The sequence below is a fragment of the Sipha flava genome, unplaced genomic scaffold, assembly GCF_003268045.1.
Source record: "Sipha flava isolate LNK unplaced genomic scaffold, YSA_version1 522_pilon_pilon, whole genome shotgun sequence".
NCBI classification, from domain to species: Eukaryota; Metazoa; Arthropoda; class Insecta; order Hemiptera; family Aphididae; genus Sipha; species Sipha flava.
Window position 1 is genome coordinate 394,060 of NW_020273480.1, and position 14,445 is coordinate 408,504.

The 14,445-nt window shown below is 34.3% G+C and overlaps 1 protein-coding gene across 1 annotated transcript in view; it reads left to right on the plus strand.

The window, feature by feature from the left end:
- LOC112690850 overlaps positions 1–14,445 on the plus strand; it is a 48,026-nt gene that overhangs the window by 1,006 nt on the left and 32,575 nt on the right. The gene's annotated exons all lie outside the window — the stretch shown is intronic.

Below are 14,445 nucleotides of genomic sequence, written 5' to 3' on the forward strand. Positions count from 1 at the left end.
TAGAGTGTTATTTCGTTGGTTTTATTTTTAACAATGCGTGTTTGTCTACATATTTATATATTGTATGCCGAACGGACAAGAAATTATAACTACGCACTAAGATTTTGGCGGGAATGATTCGTTTGAAGTGAGAATAATAACAGACATTCCGAGAATGAGATGTGACCCACAAATTTTGGTCCTACCCTTCAGAGGTTTTTTTTGTCAACGTGTGCCTATACACAGAAAACTCACTCCCATATGTTTCAAAATCTGGTCCCTATAAATGCATATAACAACAGATTACGGGGTTCACACGCTTTTGGCGTGAAACGACTAGGGGCTGTAATGTATTTATTATGTACCGCATAATTGCATTGTTTTTTATTATTATTTTATTGATTCCGTACAGTGATATTTATTTCTATCATTGTTTATTATTGGTTTCATTTTTTTTTTTTTATCAATGGCCACAAGTCACTACAGCTATATAGGTTTGCGTATAAAAACTACTAGGTACATGTTATATAAATAAATATTGGGAGGCAATATATTTATTACGCGGATTGATAATTATACGTATTATTGTACACTTGTATTTTATGAAACACTTTTCTACCAGCGATTCGCGATTCGCAGCTATTAATTATTATTTCGACCGTTAACTGTTTGATAACGGTGGGTTCTCGCTACTGTCGGCCAAATAGACGGATTATCTTTGTGCGTATGCATAGATATATGTTGTACCAATTAGTTACCTAATTAGTAACAATAGGAAAACTATTGTTATTTAACAAAATCTCAAACACATTTCGAACGCTCGACGAGGAAATGAGTGATTATGCAAATCGATGGGCTAAGAAAATATGTCCGAGAACAAGTTATCATCCCAGGTGCAATTGTTGTTGTTCGAGTACGCAATAGGCTAAATCGAATGTTTTCCCGTGGCTGCAAAACGCAAAAGTATATTATTGCTTGATAAAGAAAATAACTGTTAATAAACATATAAATAAGCGCACTTTTATGGACGTGAAAGCGAAGAGTCGACCCCGATCACAAGATGAAAACAAGCGGAAAGACATTTTGCGTTCCTTGAGGCGTTTCCAAACTATCGCAATAATTGAATAAATTATGATTCGCATCCATTGCCAGTGCCAGACGGAGCGCACAGAATAGTCCATTCGGAGAAAATGACCTATCGCAACATTAATCGATCGATTAATAATACTTCGCGGTTGTCCTATATATTTAGTATTTATATAATAATCATACGTATAATAATGACTAGTTGGTATTGCAACTGCCGTTTTATCCGTGCGACGAGTTATGTTACGATTGTACTTGAAACCGGTTTCGGGTCAACTGCAAAACGGACATTACGGACGAGCATATAGTTTCTTTTTTATTTTCCGTTTTGTTATAATAACGTACACGCGCACACAGCGTCCGTTTAGCTGTTGTGTAGCCCAAGTAAAATATGGCGTATTATATCTACCCATCGACAAGTATTCTGCGCTTACCAGTATTAAGCTCGCTGCGGTCCGATGACGGTTATATTTCTCTTTTTTTTTTTTTGCTCCTCTCTTTCACTCTTTACGATTATACTATTTCATTATTTTCGACTACAGGTTTATGCCAACCGACGGCGGCAGTGGCAACGGTGCAGCTGGTGTCGATTATTAAAAACAGCAGGGCTGTATTATATACATAAAACGGGGTGTTCACGGTTTCAAATGGAAAAAAAAAATAATAATAATAATAAAAAATAAAACCGGATCCGGCTCGGGGAGTAACGACGACGACGACGATGACGATACCCTTTGACTATATAACAACGAGCGCCCGCGGATAGGCTCTTAACGGACAAAACACACGCCGGACCGGATGGATGACCGTTTATATGCATATTATGTACACGTGAATTCGTGTTCACTTGAATCCGGCGTGGGATCCCCCTCCGTGCGATATGCGAATAATAATCTCATTATTGTTATTATTATTATTCTATTTTGAGCCGTCCTTCCGTGGTTTCGAACGCCAGAATAATTACAATATGGTTGTACGCGTTCACGAATTGCAGTAGGTCACGAGCGTATATTGTACGTTTACGCATTATTCGCGAGTTACATTCATATCATCGCGTACGTATACATGATGTGTACATACCTCCTACCCGTGATCTCTACGGTGAAGTCAAATAGAAATCTTTTAAGTGTACCGGGTACAGCACAATATTTAAACATAATGGATTTCTAATTATTATATTTTAAGTTTCCCGTCGAAATATCTTCGTTTCTTAGAAATACTCTTATTCAGTATATATTATTAATACTTTTTATATTATATTTTACTGATATGCTGTTGTACAATAACTACATTACAAATATTCATTGTTTTCTTTTAAAATTATTTGCACCAGAGATATTATTACCGGAGATATTTTGATGGAATTATTTTTACTGAAAATATTTTGACATGGAACCATATTTTATATACGGTTTACATTATGCCTCTGTTACATTGTGCTCAACTACGTAATACACCGTTGTAATTATTATTATTCAGTTACTAGTATTACGCTACAACGTAACCAATGTCGTCAACGCCTAGTTAGGTTTTTATATTTTTGTAAAACAATTTGTAGACTGTCTTCGGATAAATGTATTGCTTCAATGCTGAAACTAAAAATATTTCAGTATGACGTAATGGTAATGTGTTAACGAATTGAAAGGAAATAATATTTATTTATTTATTTATTTAACTACACATACACCCGTGTGAGTTCGACTACTCAAGTAAAATAATGATTTTCTCGAAGTTATTTAGTTATTTAATAACTCAAATCTTTCATATCTGTAACTATACGACACTATGAACACTGAACTATGTACACATGATTTTCTAACTATCCGTAACTTACAATTACTGCAAAAATTACAATATTGGTTACAGGAAAATAGTACTCACGAAAAATAACTGTACATTTTCTTTCTGTTAATCCGGTATATTTATGAATACATTTTAATTTTCAACCGTGCATAAGTGGGTGATAGAGGTGTTAATATTTTAAAAGTTACTATTAATGAAAAAAAAAATCAATAAACTGAGTAAATGTATATAAAATATAAAAACTATTGTATTTATAAATTGTCACAGAATAACTACTAATTTTGACGTTTTTATAATTTACGTTTATGAAATATAATTGATATTATATATTTTTCATTTTTAACATGCTGCGTGCATAAAATGAGTAACATAAAATTGTACGTGTAATATTATTCAGGAAAAATTTTCAGATTCAATTTAAATTGTGTATATAAATTTCTTTGGCGGGGTCACTGTCGTTCGAATACGCAACTAAACTTAAAAACAATATTCGATAGTGAAATAAGGCCATTAAAAACGAATGTAAATCCAGAGTCAAATAATTATCACATTGCGGTAGGAATGTAGTTAAGTAACATTGGGTTTTCGACTATAATCTTGATGGGATTGGGTACACATTACCGTCTTCGTCAGACGCCATTAGGGCGCGACACAATGCACTATTAGTATTTATTTTTTTATCGTTCATTAGCCCTCGGACACTCGTTATTCCCAGACCTATACTGTCGTCTCCAAGCTGCGTGTTTGTCTAAAAGCATGTATCTCATCATCAGTCTTGCATAACAGTGGTTTTCGTTAATACCACCTCGTGGTGAACGCATTTAATATAGACGCGCGTGACACTACTATTACTACTATTACGTAGACGATTGTTTCCGTCGAGTTATTTGTTAATCATGTAAAGTTGTGTTCGAATGAGTATGCGTATGTGTGTGCACGTGACCGACAACAGAAGCCGTACTCGCGATGCTGGGAAACCATAGGCGAACAGGGTGCGCGTTACAATATAAACGTCAACGCTCTCTGCTTGTCGAAATGATTGGGTTTCACAATTGAATTCCCAGTAAACTATTTTCGTTTTCATTTTTTAACTTGTAAACTGTATATATCTTTGCCACCCTCGAAAAATGAAATATACGTGGCGTTCGAAGAAACCTTTACAAGTAACTGTTATTAAAGTAGAAGGGATGAAATATATACGTGGTGTACAATGGTCAGGTTAGGTTGCCGTTAGGTTTTCCGAAAATTGGTAAGGATATAGAATTACTATATCGTGTAATGTGAATCGAAGGAAAAATTAGACGCGGTACCTTTAATCGTGTATACATTTGCTTAATGAAGTTCAAAACAGTCGTAGATAGATAAATAAAATAAAAAACATTTAAAAAGCGTTTTCATCGTTACATCTCACCTATAAGACTATTTTTTTGAAAACCATAGAACCGATATTGATTCGTACAGTTCAAACACCTTGAATCATAAATCCTCTATACTTATTGTGTACTTTAAAATTAAATGCACGTTTTCCACCTACAAATGATGTATATATATGTACATATCTACTATAGTAGATAAAATGTATTTATGAATACACATTATTGTGTAAAAGGGCACGAGCGTTTTAATAGTTTTTTTTTAAGGGGATTATAAAAACCGCCGTTAAGCACGTTCATCAACGATTATAAATGAAAAAAAAAAATGCAAGAGGTATATTATTTATTTACGCTACGTTTGGTATCTATGACTACCGGAAGTTAATCAAACGCAGTGTTCGTATAACACCGCGATTGCTCGTTTTATTCCAAAAATTATTACCGTTCGTTTAATATTTTTTTTTTTTAATTACTCGAAACGTTGGCGAAAAGATAATTTCTGTAAATTATTTCAACTGCATTAACAATACGAGTTCTTAAACGAACTACCCTTACCTCATATAAAACGTATAGTATATACGCATCTTGACCGCAGTATAACGGTTTACATTTGAAAGTCTTAATATTTTAATGTATATAGAGTACAGTGCAACTTTTATCGACAGTAATATTATAATATATCATTAAAAAAAAAATAATAATAATAATAATAACAACAAAACGTTCGTTTTGTATCGGCCAGCTGGATAAATATGCTGGGTGAAAATCTAGACCTAAAAACCGTCTGTCGCTACCATCTGTGCTCCATTTAGTGCCCGGAATAAATTGCTATTAAACCGTCGTCGACGGTTCGTTTGCATTTCCTACGATTCTCGTTCGGGGAGGGACGGGCGGCGCAGCATACGCGTTTAATACTCATACCGCGATCGTCGCATTAAGATATACATGTACCTGTCTACTACGGGTTACGTGCTGTTTTTTCCACGTCATAACCGCAATGTGCGCCTCCCGACCGTTTTCACCCATCCCCGGTGCGGGTACGATACACGACCGTGGTTATTTTCCATTCATCAGCCGATCGTCCGACCTTCGGCAGTCATCTATCCGGTCGATAATGGCGCGCAACAGGAAAACAGCTCTGCTGCAGGTGAACAACTGCGTATAATTCGCTCGGTGAATTCGAAATTCTCGAGTTTCCGCGTTTAAGGTTTATTTCGTACCGTGTTCGTCGTGCGTTGTACCTCCTCTTGGAACGACCTCAACCGTGGAACAGCGTGTCGCGTCCGTCCGATCCACGCGTGTATTATTACTTGAATACAGGTACGTATGTCTCTGCGGGGGTGTCGATCGCGCCGGATAGCGCCGTGGCCACCGCCGGACAGGTTACGCGCCGCTGTTTATGGTGCATAACAATGTACAATATCGCGTTCGTACGGCCGATCGTAAACATTCCATCGGGGCGTTTGGGTCGGGCGCGTGTGCGTGCGTGCGTGCGTGGACCCCGGAGAGAAGAATTACCGCGAAAACGCGTATTTTTCTTTGACGAAACACGAGACCGGCGAGACCGCCCACCAACCGCGGCGGGTATTCCCTCGTCGACGTTGCCGAACTTCAAGGATGACCGCATTCTGCTTAACGACGGCTACCCGGTTACTACACGCCACCAGCCGCCGGGTGCGCGTTTGCACGTGTAATCGTATAGCTGGTGGTGGTATACCACGGTTACGATACTTATGGTTATGTTGAACGTGCCGGCAGCGGCGTGTGTGGTGAAAAGTGAAATATTCAATTGCAGTTTATGATTCGATAATGATTATCGTTATTACGCTACGTAGACCGACAGGTTTTACAGCGCTAGCGATTCTCGAACAGGAAGACCATAGTGTAGACGTTCATGTAATATACGTAGTGCGTAACGCCGTACGATATTCGAATGGGGTTATGCATATGTCTGCAGTACTGTACTATACAGGGTGATATTTTTTAACGTCAAACACTCGTCTTCTCGGTTTTTGAAACATTTTTTTTTTTAATAACTCATTGTACACAGTTTCATACTCGGCGTTTTTGCAAAAAAAAAAAAAAATTACGAATTCACCTCTTTCGTTCACTGCATTAATTATTGGTGACATACATTCTTGATTTCATGATAACGATGTTTTGCTGAACATTTCGACTTAAAAAAAATATCTGAATATCAAAACGTTAGTAGCTTAATCAATTACCTATGTACGTATAAATGTATTGAAAATGCAGACCTATTCGGAGTAATGTAATTTCCAATAATTTGTGGAATTTCCTATTTGTTGCTTCGTTCAGCTAATTCAAATTCTAAATACTTACATAGGCGTCTACGGGGATGGATCAAGTTGTGGCAATTATCCGCCTCTGGAAATCAAACTTGAAATTCAATAAATATTATTATTATTAATGTAAAGATATGAAATAAGTATACAAAAAAAATGAAACGTACCTCTTCCCCCCCAAAAAAAAAACTCTATAGACCGTCATGAATGCGTGTGTCAACAAACTACAAATCCTGTGTAAGATTATTACGAAACAATAGGTAATATATTCATTAATAACGTGCCGTTTGTAAATATAGAATTACCAATGTATTTTGTCGTATTTAATTATTATTGCCCGTTAAGAAGTGTTAATTTTTACGTAACGGTTCAAGATTACTTGGAAATCTAATGGTTTTTCTCGAAATCGTTCGCTCGAAACGTTTAACGTTTTGAAAACCGTCGTGTTTATTATTGTATTAGTGATAATAGTTGCGCGAAGACACCGCCACGTTTGAGGTGCGGTCGACTGCGTATTTCATACGAGAGGATACGTGCAGGATTTTTTTCAAACGCTCGTGCACATCTTCGCCCGACGTCGCGTGTATCGTTTCGGAGAACTATTATTGTAAAAACGGCCATTTCTTGTACGTTAATGTTGCCGTGCGCGTGTACACCTACACGGACTGCATGGTGCGCCGCAACAGCAAATTAAACACCGCACACCGCCGGCAACGCGTCACGACCAACATTATAATTTAGATTTGAAATTATTACACGAGTCGTAACGCCTAAAAAATCGCGTTTTGTATTTCATTATTCACGTCCTTCTTATTCACTTTGCCCGTAGGCATCTGCGGTGTGTAACTACCGTGTTTGATTTTTATTGTTCCATTTTTATTTACAAAATAACGAAAAAAACAACTAAAACAATAAATCGAGCAAAAACGTAATATTGTGACGCGCTCCCATTAAAACCGATTACGATGCAGTCCCTTCTGTTCGCTGTGTAAATAACCGCTGATAAAGAAACCTCAGTATATGAGAGGGGAAACAGTTAACGCTCGTAACGAAAAATTCTCGACGGAAAAAATTATGGATATATTATTAATATTATTTTTTATCAAGATGTACTTTATTATATATTTACTCATCATCGCCTAAGACGATTTCAAATGTGTTGGTATTAAAACAAACACCGACATATGTTGCTTCGTTTTCATATGTATGTAGAAGAGTGTTTACTTGGTCGTAGTTAATAACCACAGCCGTAGTAGTATGAAATGTATTTGTTTATGTAAAAATAACAGTATTTTCTAGACTCCATGTTCATATCATAATACAATGATTTAAAGATAGGCTTACGTGTATACGTTACATTCGTCGGGTTAACATTTTACGGGTACGATGTATTATTATTTTAAATTTTCTAAAACTTATGACGACTGTTTTTATTCACTGTCGAACGATTAAACAGTTGAATTACTAAATACGCAACAATCAAAATTGAGCTATCAATAATCCGATTTATTGAAACATAATAAGTATACTATAAACCTGCACCTTTTACCACGTATCTGTCTTACGGCTAACCGATAGAAAATAATGAATAATTAACTGCAGTAGTTTACAAACACGCTCTACGTATCATGCATACTAACGCATATTGTTTTATACACACTCGTATGATTTTTATTACAATCCTTCGTTCGGTAATTTCATAAATCCTAATGCACATGTTATTCTGCCAGCCCAAGTATGACTAACGTTTATTATTTTAGTTCACCTTTTATTTTATGTACACATTACAGTTTTTAGAAAATGGTATACAATGTTACATATTATATAGTATTTGATGTATTCTCTTCGATTTTAACCTGATTGTCTGATACGCATAAACTATTCGTTCAAAAAACAACAGAAAAACTTTGACTATTAACGGATAATGTTGATATTAACATTGATTTCTTGTTATTATTTTCAAACGTACGTATAATATCTAGCTCATAGTTGTATTCACGCACTAACTATTAAGTACCAATTTTTAAAATCAGGTGTTATCCGTAGAAACTCGTTGGCATCATTTCGCATAAAAATGTAAATAATATACATACAAATGATATTCAATCCAGCTTTACTCATTATTGAGATTTTAAACTGAGGTTTTCGATGATTTTCACCACTTCCGGTAACGCATATGTATATATAGTTATATTTGAATACATTTTTTTCGAGTGCTGCGTTCAGTTACCATTCACGAGACTGAAGCAGAGTCGCCGCTTCCGTTTCCGAGATGATCCCCACAAACGCACCACAGCTGTAACCAAACACCCGTAGTGTCTTCCTGTCAGGGGCTCGCTGAAAGAGACCAAACCTTATTGTGAAACAATTTAATTACAAAAGACACAAGAAAATAACCCTCATATCCTTTACACCGCGTATATAATAATATATGTAGCAGTTTCTTTAAAAGCGAAAAAAAACTCGTGATGTTATTTATTGTGTTCTATCCACCTAATAAAGTATATATTACACAAAGTGAACTTATACCGTCACTTAACACTATGTTGCGAATAATAATAATAGGTATATTGATCAAAGTATAATATTTTTTTTAAAAAACTGCATTTTAAACGAAATAAAGGGTAAAATATAAGGTATGGATGAGTTGTTCTTATGCATTTAAAAAACAATTAGACATTTATTTCGAAAAAACGATCGTGAATAAAGGGAACCTTTAAAATATAACACAATATAGACATTTAAATTATAATTACGTAAATTTTATGTACTCCAATGAGTTATTCGTTTATATGAAATATGCTCTAACTGGTAATGTTTATAATACGTAAATAAGAGACATAGCTATTTTAAAGCTGTATGTGTATACGTGTATATCCAGTATAATATTATAAAAAATATATTTAACTAATAGTTTACAAACAATATTCGAACTTGTGAAAATAATTAAGACCTAAAATACCATAAACATTCTAAATTAACTAATAAAATGATTATTAAAACTGAATATTAGGTACTTTAACATTTCTTTGGTTGTTCTTCAGATAATGTGTAGTACTTAAAATAATTAAATACGAATTAGTATCTATTTATAACTTTTCTAAAACCCGTTAAAATTCTTCTCTATGGAAGGAAAGAAGTGTTTATAATTGATAAACATTTTGACTAATTGGATGTTCGAGTAATTATTACTGATCTAACTTGTTAGATATAATTAAAAAGTATAGAACGAACAAAATTATATCGTATAAGATTATGTACTAAATAACATAAATAATTTTAAATTAATATACTTAGTTCGACGATTGATACAACTATTCCCTGTATTGTTGCGGTCAAATAAAAAAAATTGCATTTATATGTTTTGTTTCATTTATTATGCAGTAAACGTTTCGATCTAAAACGACATTGACACGTTTTACATAAAAAACTATGAGTGCATGATGCAAAATAAAATTAAAATCGAAACAGAACGTTATACACCAATTTCCAGCCGTTTTTCAATTAAATTATAAAGGAATAAATACCGAGTATGTTACTCGCACAAAATTACGAAACGATTCGAAAACATTGGCATGTTATTATTCGAAATAATTGTAGTTCGGTGTTATGTTCGTATCACATATACGTATCATAGTGTACTCGTATATTTCGATTAAATCCAAATGATTCCGTTAAAATCATGTTGCCTGTTGACGTGTAAATATTTTATTTTTTTTTATTTGTATACATTATGTAGACAAATTCACGCATCGCTGCATTTACACACCCCTCATATTGTTATATAATAATAATAATAATAAAAAATTTGACAGAAGAAAACATATATAAATATTATAATTTAGGTTAGTATTTCGACTTGGCATTTGACAAAATATATTACCATTGTACTAGAGCTTTATTATACATAAAAACGTAAATACTTTTGATAAATTAAATTTGTTAAAACCTAGATAAAAGTGTTAATGAAACAAAATACCTTAAAAATTCAAACGCCGCACAATGGGATAGAATATAATTTAGGTGGACAAAATTAATAGTAACATAAAGTTGAATGTATTACATTATTGTGAAAACAATATAAATACATTATAAATATAATGTTATTTTGAAGTTTTTAATGTTAGTTTAAATTAATACATGTTTATGAGTAAAATTAATTACTATCGGTATCAGTCTCTTACTGTCACTCGAAGAATTGTGATCTCCGATTTCGGTATCATCTTCTTTTATAACTAATAACGACATAACTTCTGCAGAAAATTACGATTTTTTTTTTCTTAACGACAATTTTTTAGAGAAGATATGTAAGGATCTGATACGAATAGAACATGCATAAGGTCTTGTTTGTATTCACTCTCAAATTTTTGCGAGTGTTATGCTCTCTATATTTTTTAAACTCTTTATTTCGAGCTTCCTGCGCTTCTTCTGATAATTGTTCTATATATGAGTAATAACATAGACATTATTCATTAATTGTTCAGACAAGATAGAAGTTAAATATAATACGAGTACAACAATTACCTATTGGGGCAGTATCGAAGTGCGAATAACTTCAGCTCAATGTATTAAAACCTTATGTATGTACGGTGGGTAGCATATAAAACCATGGATAAAGTGAAACAAATAATTTGCTGTATCAATAGCATATTTTTCAAACATTTTTTATGTTATTTTTTATTTTAACAATTTCATAGCCACTGGCCAAAGCAGTCGAAATAGTGCCAAACTTATTGAATCGATTCCGAAAATGTAGGTTTTAAATAAAATTTTTTAATTAAACAAATTATTATACGTGTATTGACCAGTATTTTTAACACTCGATTCATCTACAAAAAAAAAAAAAAAGTCGTAATAAATAAAGTGGTAGATGGATGCACCTAAAATTGATATAATTTAAAAGATATAATCTTGCCCTATAAATACTATATTTCATATTTATGAAACCTTTTGAAACTTACATGTTACAGACCTTTAAATTTGATAAAACCATTCAAATCTACTCAAAACGTATTTATAATTTGCATGCACATTATACTAAAAATAGAAGTTTTCCAAAATTATGAGCTTGCCTTCAATTTCCATATTCATGAAAATATTTTTCATGTAAAGTTGTATTTATTTAATTTGATTTCGTAAGAAAAATCTGGATTTGTTGCACACGCATATAACACGATAAAATGAATGAAATGCACGTTCGATAGATTGTTATAATCTTAAACACAGCTAAACGAACCCATAAAATCTAATCTTTTATTGAATTTATGATAAATATATTTGTATAACATATGTTATAGATGATAATTATAATTAAAATCGTTATTTTTAAAAACAGTTTTGACCACTTAAATTTTATTCTATCCTACTGTGCGCCGTGTAATATGTTGTTCAAATCTCTTTAAAAAAATAATTAGTGATATCTCACCAACACACGTTTTGTCCGATCATGCTTGTAAACTAAACAATTATCAACATATTGTATTTAACTCTTTGCTTTATAATATTACAGCTGTTTAATTGCTTTCTTCGCATTTGCGTTATACTTGCATATTCGGTTCGATAAAATGTTTCTAGCGTGACGATAACATTACTGCGCATAACATCAATACAATTCTGTGTGTTCGAAATGATTTCGTGATCGTTCTGATGCATATGTTATTGAATATACGTAGATCTCGTTTTGTACCGTTTACAAGCAGTAACCAACCCCCTAAACGATTATAACATCGTTAGTATTCACACGGTCGTTTTTCGATATTTCGGCGGCCCCGGGTCTCATTGCGTTTTGGGAATCCTTTGTGTACCACCACTACGAATGGGAACTGGTTTCGTGCGCCTTGTGTGTTCCTTAAAAACACGCGCGCGCGCGGTCGTTCTTACACTGCGCGGAGAATGTTGGTGTTCGTCCGTTCTCCGGTTGTAGGTGCACCGGTGTAGCGGTCCAGCCGGGGCGACAACGACGCGACCAGATAGATCTATTCGCCTTGAGAATTTCTACTATAAATGCCTATACGTATACCGTACACACACACACACACGCGCGCGCGCGCGGAGTACATCTAACGCGCGGCCATTGTGCGCGTAGGCGTCGGGGGGAAATTCTTAGAGGCACGCCGCTGCCGTCGAGTCCTTCGCGGCCAGATAGAACGTGTGCGATGCGCGACGGTCTTACACCATTATTGTACGGCGGCATATGTCCGCCGCGGAAAGACGGAAAGGTGAATAACCATTAACGACGACGGCTCTCGTGCGGCGTTCGTACAAGTAATATTATTATTATTATTATTAACACACTTCCTGTGCGCGACCGACCGAATGCGTTTCTTTGAACGGCGTCCGCCGACAGCGGTCTAAATGCAGTTATGCAACGCGGTGCATCGGTAAACGAATGCGAATACGCGTGGCTAGACGACCGCTCTGCGCGACGACGACGACGAGACACGGATGAATATACGCACTATTACGTCGCGGTACATAATGTTTTGTTGAAAAGACGTAGCGAAAACCTAGTCGACATTTTCAGCGTTCCCGAAACGTTCGAGTACAATATTATTTATTGTGTTACTTTAATCCCGTGTACGTGATCTTATACGTCCAACAGTATTTATATTCCGTTCGTTAGACACAGGAGCCTCAACGACAGTTAGTCCCTTCTTTTGTTGCAACATTTTAAATCGTGATCGAATAGTTCACTAAAAAATCCTGTTGTTCTGGTGTGCTCTTCAATAACTACAAACACCACCGCGAACCGAAACATAATTATGTAAATTTATCGACAATACCCTAGAATTAATATATTTTTGACAAGATGACGGTTTAAAAATAAAAATCATGTAGTAACGAATTTTTAACTAAACGAATTTAATTCAATAATTGCATAAAATATTATAATACTTGGTGAGAATGAAAATTCTATAAAATATATAATTTATAAAAGTCGGATAATATTTTCAAAACGTTGTATTGGTCTCAAAGAAGAAAAAACGCAGAAATCAACATTTTAACCACATCGAATTTCTATAGTCATTTTGTTAAAATATAAACTGTATACTGATTAACGGACGTATTTTTTACTTATTGCTATTATATAATCCCATTGATTTTCATTTAAAATCTTATCGATTCTAATTTTTATTTCACTAACTGCATCGAATTCATATTAATATATCATTATACGCCGATGAAAGATAGCAGTTTGTTGTTATTCGTATTTTGTCACATATTTTCGAAACGAAATCCGTGCCTATTAACAGAGTCCATAATATCCCGTGCATATCATCGTTTGCATTATTCATGATATACTTGCGGCTTCGATTGGTGTTTCCGTCTGCGAATTTCCCCGGAGTCAGTTTAAAGTGTCGAGCGTTATAATACGTTCGCCATCCACAGTATCTGCGCATGAGTGTTCAGAGTGATTTTTCCCAAGCATGAAACTTTCAAGAGATTCCCAATTATGTACACGAATTTGGAATACCGTTCCGGCCGAATAAATTATTTATGTTATTAATCTGACAATGAGCTTAACGCGTGAAATGATGAAAAGACGTTTCTCATTATCTTACATTATTTTACAATTCTAAATTATTTATTTATTTCCTGATAATTTGTCCTGGTTATAACGAACTCATAAATTCTCGTATTCATGTCAGCACTTTATTCCTGTGCGTTCGGTTTCTGAGAAATCGTGCATGTTCCAATAGCTGCGAGTATATCGGATTTCGACTGGTTCACGTTTGTTTGTAACGGTATTTAATTTATAAAAATCTGAATTTTATTTTATTTTTTCTTATGTAGAATAATGAAACGAGTAAATAATGTAAGAATCACGTAGTAAACTCAATATAAACAAGACAAAAATAATCTCCATGAAATGTAATATTGTCATACATACTTTTTCT